The sequence below is a fragment of the Vicia villosa genome, unplaced genomic scaffold (assembly GCF_029867415.1).
Source record: "Vicia villosa cultivar HV-30 ecotype Madison, WI unplaced genomic scaffold, Vvil1.0 ctg.000022F_1_1_1, whole genome shotgun sequence".
NCBI lineage: Eukaryota > Viridiplantae > Streptophyta > Magnoliopsida > Fabales > Fabaceae > Vicia > Vicia villosa.
In genome coordinates, this window is record NW_026704954.1 from 13,042 (window position 1) to 23,979 (window position 10,938).

Here is a 10,938-nt window from a genome sequence, read left to right on the forward strand (position 1 = left end):
GAACACATTCATTCAAAAAAGAGAAATAGGTTGGAGCATCAAAAGTTTAACGATCTCGTTTATGTTCGTTACAATTTACGGCTACAAAATAGGTATTGCACTTATTATGCATTATATGCTATTGTTTCGATACTTGATGACATGAATATTGGTTTTATGGTTAAGAATATATGATACAGTTTTATAGTTAAGAAATATGCTTGTTTGGTTTGTTTGGTTTATAAACAAGAGTATTTTGTTCTTGGCTTGATGACATAAGAATATTGGTTCTATGATTAAGAATATATAATATTGTTTTATAGTTAAGAAATATGCTATTGTTTGGTTTGTTTGGTTTATAAACAAGACTATTTTGTTCTTCTCTTGATGACATAAGAATATTGGTTCTATAGTTAAGAATATATGATTTTGTTTGGTTTATTAAGAATATTTTATGGTTCTATATTTAAGAATATGTGATATTTCTTGGTTTGTTAAGAATGTATATTATTGTTAGATTTGTTAAGTTTATTTGGTTCTATTTTTGACATTGCCGTTAATGATTTGTAGAACCAAGAAGAAACAAAATTATGATCCTATTAATTTTGAAACACTTGGTGATCATTCTAATTGGGTGTTGGAGGATTCCCCACCATTCTTGACCATTGAGGAGGTGGAAGCGCTACACAATGATCTTGCTAGTATGACAATCCAACCTATTTCAAATGATATTGATATGGTATTGATTTTTGTGATTACAATTATGTTATTTTAATTTCTTAAAATATGTTAATTTCTAAACTCTTTAAATTGATGTTTTTATAGATGAATTAAATTTGGATGAGGTTGATGTTGAGGGAGATGCACCACTTAACTCCGGAGAAAACAACCAAAGTAATGATATCATTGATGGGGAAGATGTTGCAAATGCGATTGATTTTGTCGGAGATGGTTTTGATATTGAAGGAGATCCCAACATTGAGATAATTTTACCTCCTTGGAACTAAATTTAATAGATATTTGAGTGTTTTGGTTCTAAAGTACTCAATTAGTTTATGTTGCAATTAGACTTTGTAATTTGTACTACTTTGTTACGTGTAATACTTATGTTTAAATTTGCACTAAATTTGTGATTTTTAAGTGCTGAGCAAACTATATCAGTGCTTTTTAAGAGCCTTAAACTATATGGATTATTAGTATTTTCAGCACCTAATGTACAACTTCTGAATTTGTGATTTTTAAGAGCCTTATTTATAGATTATGCTGATAATGGATCAGCTTTTTAGTGCTAGTTATAATTTTTTTAGAAATTGAATGATCCGGTTCGACCGGTTTTATACCTATATAGTTTTATTATAATGACAGGTTAAATCCGGTTTAATCCGATTTGGTCATGCGGTTTGACCAGTGACCCAGTGGTTCGACCGATGAACTAGTGACCCAGTACCCTCACCGGTTTGATGACCGGTCCAGTTTTAAAACATTGCTTTTAGCCATGATCTAACTTTCTGAACTTTTCTTTATTGTTATTATTACTATTATTTTTACTTCTATTATTTTTATATTATTGTTATTATTACTATTATACTATTATTATTTTTATATTATTATTATTATTATTATTATTATTATTATTATTATCCTATTTTTGCAGGTACTTCTTTGGCCAAAAAGGAACGGGTGTAAAATCCTATCTCTCATTCTTGACACTAGTTTTTCACTCCATTTTTTAATTAACCATTTAACCCTGTGTTTTTTCTTTTCTCCTCGACAAACCTTTTAGTGCAGGAATATGAATTTACCATTGTTAGGGCATAAAACTTTTGCCTCTTCGAAAACCCCATTGGTACACCATGGACTTTCCAGCCTGCGCCACACCATATTGCTCGCTAAGTTTTTTCTAATTTATTTTATTTTAATTATAACTACTTCTTTTTCTTCTTCTTTTTTTCACTAAAACTTTTTTTATTATTCTTAATTAATTCTTTTTTTCTTTTTTTACACTTAACTCTTTTAAAAAAAAAATTTAGTTTTAAATAATTTAGCTTTTAGATTAAATAATTTAATTAAATTTATTTAGGTTAAATAGTTTAGTTTTTTTAACAATAATCTAATAAATTAGGATTTAAATTAGGATAAATAATTAGATAATTAATTTAATTTTTAGATTAATTTTAGGTTAAATGAATTAAATTAGATATTTTAGGTTAAGTAATTAGTAATTAATTAAATAATTTAAATTTTCTAGGTTTAGCCTTTTACTTCAAAAAACCGTGGAAACCTTAAGGCCTACGTTAGGTAGGTGTTGCCCATTATCTGTAACCATTAGGTTTTTCCCACTAGATTTTCTCCCTTAGGTAAATGTTGTCCGTTTTCATTTTTAGGCTAATAATATATTTTTAGACTAATGATTTATTTTTAGGCTAATTAATTTAAATTTAGGTTTATTAGTTGTTAACCTCAATTTTTATTTTTATTTTTAGGTTTTAATTTATTTATCCTTAATTTGATTTTAGGTTAACTTCTAAGATTTAAGATTCATCACCACAAATACCCTCATTTTCTTAATTATAATTTTTCTCCGATTTCTCATCTCATATCCCATTGATTGTAGCATGTGTGTTTAAATTTTTATTTATTTACTTAAATTTTGTTATTTAAATTTTAGAAAGCATGTGTAGGTCGCAAAAAGTTTTCTTGTAATAGTTGTAGGTTTTTATTTTCTGCTTTTATTTTCTGCCTTTTTCCCTTGTTTGTTTTGGTTTTGTAATTCCCCTGCCCCGAAGCCTTGTAATAGCATAGGTTTATTTTCTGCCTTTTATTTCCTGCAATATTAACTGTTAGCCATTGAATAGGATTGTATGGCAAGATTAAAAGCAACATAGCATAACCCTAATTTTCAGGATTAATATAAATCAATCACTATTGTTTCACACACACACACACCTTTAGGATAATTCCTCTTATGCTGCCTTCGAATAAAATAGTCAAGTCCCTCGAGCGTAGGGATACCTTAGCCTGCTGCCTTCGATTCAAAAATCATCATAGTCCCTTCGGAATAAAGATCATAGTCCCTTCGAGTTGCCTACGATAAAATGATCTCGTCCCTCGATGTTGCCTTTGATTAAATAATGATCGTCCCTTCGAATGCTAAGGTATCCTTACTGGTTGCCTAAAATGACTATTTCCATCCTTTCCTAAGACTTCCTACCTCCCTTATGGTATGGATAGACTTATGGAAAACGATGACCCTCAATGACCCGTACATCCAATGAAAGGACTACCTACCTCCTTATGGTATGGATATCCATTTCAAACGAAAGACTTAAAGAACAAGAAAGACAAACTTAGGGTAGATAGCTTTTAACTGATTGCTCACAATCAATTTAAAAGTCAAAATGCTTTTCAGACTTCTTTTCAAAACGATTTCCAAAAGGATACACTTATTTACAAGTTGAAGTCCTTATTCAAAAATCATTTCTAAACACACACTACACTATTTTCAAACATTTCAAGCAAACAATTGAGCTAAGCAAGTAAGAGCCCATGGATAACCATGGATACAAAGGGTGCTTACACCTTCCCTTTGTATAACCTACCCCCCGAACTCAATCTCTTTCAAAAAGATCTTTCCTGTTTTTTTAGCCTTTCCAATTGGATAAAATAAAAGTCGGTGGAGACTCTTGCTATCCGCAACATTTAAAAAAGTCAGTTCTCTCACCGTATTACAGAACTGGCGACTCTGCCGGGGATCTTAAAAGAAGGGTTTCCTTAAAGTTTAGTTCACTTTAATGTTTGTTTGTTTTGCTTGCTTTACTCTTCAAAGGTTGTTTTAGGAATTGAATGGAAGATGAATCATATACCCGGATTCGAGTACACCTTAAGATAGGAGTGGCATAGTCATGGCGACCTTTCTCATGTATGTGGGAGATGAGTCAATATGAGAGTTCACGCTTAAGTTAGGCCGCCATTGTTATATGCATACCTCTTTTTCATGAGGGAGGTTTATGTATGTACCTTGGTTGAGTCGGAGCTTAAGGACCTTTAGTCACCTTTAACCCATCTTGGCCTTTAGGAACGTAGTGGGGGGACTACCCTTGATGTATGTTGAAGGACACAATCACTACCCGATACTACAACTCAGATAGGTTCTTTCTCAAAGTATCATTGCATGGTATGTATGTATCACGTTCGAGGGTGCTTTAGAGGGATTGACAATTCTGAGTAACTTTGTAGAACATGTTGCTAATTTCATCCTTATCCTTAGAAGTACCTATTGGGGAAGGATAATTACCTGGTCAAACTCCATGCAAGCCTTTAAACCTAAGGACACTTGTGTGATTTGCTTGTGTGTGCTACTAACCCTTTGATTTCCTTGTAGGAATTGTTTGTAGGACTTACTCGTCCTTGTTACCTTATGTTTTTCCTGACGCATTACATTCGCATGACATCATGACATCATAACATAGTATGCTAACTAACCCTTTCAAGGATTTATTTTCCTCTAGCCATGTACCTTCGAATTCAGAAGAATAAGTATCCCAAATCAGAGGCTATGACCCATTGGATATGGTGAGCTTGATTCCCATAGAAGAACATCCAAGAATCAGAGTTCTTCAAACGAAGATGCGACCAAATCATTTTCTAATGTTGCTAACTAAATTCCTTAAAGATCCTTGAAAACATTGCATCTGCATTCATAACATCGCATAACAGGTTTCCTACAACGGGTTTCTCATCCTTCCTCGCTGTTTATTTCAGCGTCATGAATCTCGAGCAATCAGTCAAAGACCTTCAGGCTCAGAATAACCAGTTCCAAGAGATGATTTTTAACTTGTCCAAGACGCAAGACGAGCTGAAAACCTTGTGAATTAAGAAGGAGGAGGATTAGTATATGCAGCAAAGCGGTTGGAAATCCAAACCTAAGCGATCATTTACTCTGTTGCACATGTCGTTGTCTCAAGTTCTGCAACAACTGCTCAATCAAAACTTGATAACCTTATTCCCTCCGTATTCAGTTCCTACCAATCATGCTCACGGGTGCAAGTATAATGCAAGATGTGCTTATCATTCGAACAGTCCTGGTCATAATATCGAAGATTGTGGACCATTGAAGCATAGGATTCAAGACTTAATTGACGACAAGATCATTGACTTCAACTCACCTGAGATGGCAGATGCTATGTATAACCAGAAAGGTCGTAATAAACGCAACCTATCTGTTGGGGCAGTTCCACAATAATGAAGCAAGCCAGATGCACCTAAGCGTTAATTCACCCAGATTAATATGTCACTGGCTCAGGCATTACAATACTTTTTGAAGTCAGAGTTGATTACTTTAAAGGATCCCCCTAAGAATCCTAGTACTTCTTCTCGCGGCTATAATCCCAATGCGAGGTGTGCGTACCACTCTGATAGCCCCTGGTCACGATACAAATAGTTGTTAGATGTTGAGGAACAAGATCCAAGACATGATTGATGCTGGTGAAATTGAGTTCAACCCTCCTGAGACTCCCGTGGGGATCACCGCTCCCATGCCTAGTCATGACAAGACTGATTAATGGCTAGAAGGATGGACTGCCAGATCATTAGTTCTACTTTCATTTGCAATTTCTATTCTGTTTGTTTATACATTTGACTTATGATAGACATTATTCATTTTAATAATCATCACCAATGCATTGCATATGTTTGTCTTGAATAAATCATTTCACTATCACTCATTTAAACTGTGTCTTTACTTTATTTATGTTTTGTGATATTCAACTCCTACTAAGCTGTAAGCCTTTTGAGGGAGGATGACGAAAATGATACCACATCCTCATACAATATTGCTTTCGAACAGACTGTGCTGACAATGTACAGGCATTGTTTCAATTCCTAAATAGTGGAGATATAAGGATATTAATCCCTCGTCAACCCCTTTAAGCCTAAGAAGTAGAAGTTTCCTTTCTCGTACAGATTAAAAACTTGATCATAACCTGGGGGTAGGGTAGTTACTCAGTTAACTCAGCTTCACCAATATGCTTTTTACACAATTGGTGATGGGTTCCCGTAACCGTTAAGCCAGGTAGTCAACATCCATAAAAAAAAACTGTTAAGTCAAAACCTATGAAGGAGACTTACCAAAAATCAAAACATCCCGCTGACTGTAATCTCAAAATAAACAGTTCAGGCAAAAGTTAGGGATAACAAAGTCAAAAAAGAGGTTGTTAAAAATCCTCGACAAAAGAAAATATTACAAAAAGGATGGCTGCCTATTCAAATAAACTTCCGGTGCTTCAACCATCATCAAATGTCAGTATTACGACTTCAAAGCTCTGTTAGGACTTAAACGCAAAGTTAACTGAGCATAGGATCGAAGAACATCATGAAGATTAGGATGGGTACAAATACACTTTGAGCCATTATCCTTTGTTTCTTAAACTGTGAACCAAGCCACGTTACAACCCTTGAAAGTCCTAACTGAAGCATGGTTAGTTCGAAAGCATACTGTCACTAAAAAGGTATCCTGACTCCTTAAGGTTAACCATAAATGCTGAGTTGACATCACGTTCTTATAAATATCACGCTTTTACATATTCTATTTTAATGTTTTTAAAAAAACACTCAAGACAGACATATGCATTGCATCTCATGAATTCATTATTAAACATATTCTACTACATAATTTCAAATGTTAGCATCAGGAAGAATCTGCACAGGGTACGACTAATGACTAAAAGTCATCCTGACAAACGAAACCACTTCAGTAGCAACATCTCTTACACCTGACTCAGTTTGATTAGAAGTCAATGTATACAAGGGGCACGACATGTTTTGTCCAGCCAATCTAGGGCAATCAGGTCAAGATTCAAAGAATCTCTCAAGAATGCCAAACAATTAGGGGCATGCACCTCATTGGGTCTGAAGCTACTTCCTGATCAGTCAGGGGCATCATCCTAAGTTTATGAGTACTAGGGGCATCACCTATAGTATATATCCCGGAAGGTCCTCACAAGGAGAATCTCTCAAAGGTCCCTACTAGCTGGGGCAGAGCTATGCAAGGCCTGACTGACATTTCAACCAATACTTATTGGTATATCCCAATCAATACAAGGCCAGAAATGGCAGTTACTATAACCACTGGGGGCAATATTCAAAGCATCCATGTCTTCCCACAGAGCCGATTTCATAAAACCATATCCCCACAGAGTAATCCTCGGGAAGCTATCTTCGAATAATCTCCCCTCCAACAAGGTTTGTTCAAATTCATCATCTCCACAAAGGTTGGTACTCACAGTTGAGCTGGGTCAAATGGAACATCGAATATTCTATCCATCTCTCTTATCTCCATTCAGGGTACATCAAGATCAATCATTCAAGGTACATCCATCCCCATGTAGTAGTCAAAGATATCCAACTAAATATCCTCGAGCATGAAGCGAGAGTTCCTACTAGAATGGGAAGACTTGTACTCCGTATTCTCTGCAACAGTCAGGGATTTATTTTCCCCGCCAGACGCTACTACCATTTGCTGTCGTCGTTAACGACATTTTGCATTCATGCATCATGTACCCCATGGCATATGCATAACACTCTCATTCATTTCAAAAAACATTACAATACATGCATCACGACATTGCATAAAACTAATGTTGCTTTTTCAGTCTATTCCTACAAATCAAATGAACATTATCTTCTAGATATAATGCAGAGATAATCAAGTCAACAATTTAATTCTGACACTCATTCAAGACAGAGATTTAGTTCTGATACTTAATTTTCGATATCTTCTAGAGATAGTTCAGAGATAATCAAGACAGAGATTTAGTTCTGATACTTAATTTTGGATATCTTCCAGAGATAGTTTAGAGATAATCAAGACAAAGATTTAGTTCTGATACTCAATTTTGGATATCTTCCAGAGATAGTTCAGAGATAATCAAGATAGAGATTTAGTTCTGATACTTAATTTTGGATATCTTCCAGAGATAGTTCAGAAATAATCACGACAGAGATTTAGTTCTGATACTTAATTTTGGGTATTCCCTAGAGATAGTTCAGAGATAATCAAGGCAATGATTTAGTTCTGATACTTAGTTCCGGGTATTCTCCAGAGATAGTTCAGAGATAATCAAGAAACATTCAAAGATCTAATTCTATCATCACGAACGGTGTAGACACGATCATCTTTCCAAGATCTAATTCAGTTACTACGAACGATACTGACACGATCGTCCTTCAAAGATCTAATTTAGTTACTACGAACGGTGCTGACATGGTCAACATTCAAAGATCTAATTCTATCATCACGAACGGTGTTGACACGAATATCTTTCTAAGATCTAATTCGGTCACCACGAACGGTGCTGACACGATCAACATTCAAAGATCTAATTTAGTTACTATGAACGGTGCGGACACGATCAACATTCAAAGATCTAATTCGGTCACCACGAACGGTGCTGACACGATCAACCTGCAAAGATCTAATTCGGTCACCACGAATGGTGCTGACACGATCAACCTTCAAAGAAAGAGGTAGAATCGATACGAAGATTCATTTTGACACTCATCAAGACATCAGATCCAGTCTAATGTACGACTCGTCCTAAGTACATCCCTTCAGATATAGCATAACGTACGACTATTCCTATTAACCACATGACATTTCTTCAGATACCGTCTAGCATACGACTTATTCTGACCTCTATCTTATCTCCAAAAACGGATGGCATCTTTAAACCCATCTCCGGAAAAAAGTCCCTGCATCAGCAAGTGCAAATTTCTTGGTATTCTAGTGTTCAATCCTCTTCCACCTTCAGATTCCGACAGGCACACAAGCCAATCTATATCCTCAGGTTTAAGAAGATTGAACAGGGGCAGCTGTCATACCCCAAATTTGCCCTCATATAATTACAAATGTCATTTTATTTCGATTAAGTGACATGACACAATTGGTAAGGCTTTGAGGGTAAGAGGTATAAGAGCGAGAGGTCTCGAGTTCGAATCTCACTTCTAACATTTTTTATTTTAATTGTTTCTAGCTTTATTTTCATTCATATTCAAAAATCACAAAAAAAAATGTTTTTTTCGTCTTATTTATTAATTTTCATACTAATTAAATATGCATTTTTTAAATAGTCAAATTTTCATTTTTATGCACTTTTTAGCCAAAAATCATCACAAAAATATTTTTTTAATCATTTAATTATTATCTTCGAATTTATTTATTATGTATTTTTAATTTTTTTTATTATTGTAACTATTATCATTACTAACATTTTTTTATTATAATAATTATTATTACTAACCATTTTTGTTAATTACTTCTATTATTATTATATTATTTTATTATTACTATTATACTATTATTATTTTTATTATATTATTATCATTATTATTATTATTATTATTATTATTATTATTATTATTATTATCCTATTTTTGCAGGTACTTCTTTGGCCAAAGAGGAGCGGGTGTAAAATCTTATCTATCATTCCTAACACTAGTTTTTCACTCCATTTTTAATTAACCATTAACCCTGTGTTTTTTCTTTTCTCCTCGACAAACCTTTCAATGCAGGAATATAAGTTTACCATTGTTAGGGCATAAAGCTTTTGCCTCTTCGAAAACTCCATTGGTACACCATGGACTTTCCAGCCTGCGCCACACCAGATTGCTCGCTAAATTTTTTCTAATTTATTTTATTTTAATTATAACTACTTCTTTTTCTTCTTTTTTTTTTAACTAATTTTTTTATTATTATTCTTAATTAATTCTTTTTTTCTTTTTTTACACTTAACTCTTTTAAAAAAAATAATTAAATTTAGTTTGAAATAATTTAGTTTTTAGATTAAATAATTTAATTAAATGTATTTAGGTTAAATAGTTTAGTTTTTTTGAATAATAATCTAATAAATTAGGATTTAAATTAGGATAAATAATTAGATAATTAATTTAATTTTTAGATTAATTTTAGGTTAAATAAATTAAATTAGGGTGTAATTTTAGGTTAAGTAATTAGTAATTAATTAAATAATTTCAACTTTCTAGGTTTAGCCTTTAACTTCAAAAAACCGTGAAAACCTTAAGGCCTACGTTAGGTAGGTGTTGCCCATTATCTGTAACCATTAGGTTTTTCCCACTGGATTTTCTCCCTTAGGTAAATGTTGTCCGTTTTCATTTTTAGGCTAATAATATATTTTTAGGCTAATGATTTATTTTTAGACTAATTAATTTAAATTTAGGTTTATTAATTGTTAACCTCAATTTTTATTTTTATTTTTAGGTTTTAATTTATTTATCCTTAATTTGATTTTAGGTTAACTTCTAAGATTTAAGATTCATCACCACAAATACCCTCATTTTCTTAATTATAATTTTTCTCTGATTTCTCTTCTCATCTCATATCTCATTGATTGTCGCATGTGTGTTTAAATTTTTATATATTTACTTAATTTCTGTTATTTAAATTTTAGAAAGCATGTGTTGGTCGCAAAAAGTTTTCTTGTAATAGTTGTAGGTTTTTATTTTCTGCTTTTATTTTTTGCCTTTTTCCCTTGTTTTTTATTTTATTTTGTAATTCCCCTGCCCCGAAGCCTTGTAATAGCGTAGGTTTATTTTCTGCCTTTTATTTCCTGCAATATTAACTGTTAGCAATTGAATAAGATTGTATGACAAGACTAAAAGCAACATAGCATAACCCTAATTTTCAGGATTAATATAAACCAATCACTATTGTTTCACACACACACACACACACACACACACACACACACACACACACACACCTTTAGGGTAATTCCTCTTATGCTGCCTTCGAATAAAATAGTCAAGTCCCTCGAGCGTAGGGATACCTTAGCCTGCTGCCTTTGATTCAAAAATCATCATAGTCCCTTCGGAATAAAGATCATAGTCCCTTCGAGTTGCCTACGATAAAATGATCTCGTCCCTCGATGTTGCCTTTGATTAAAT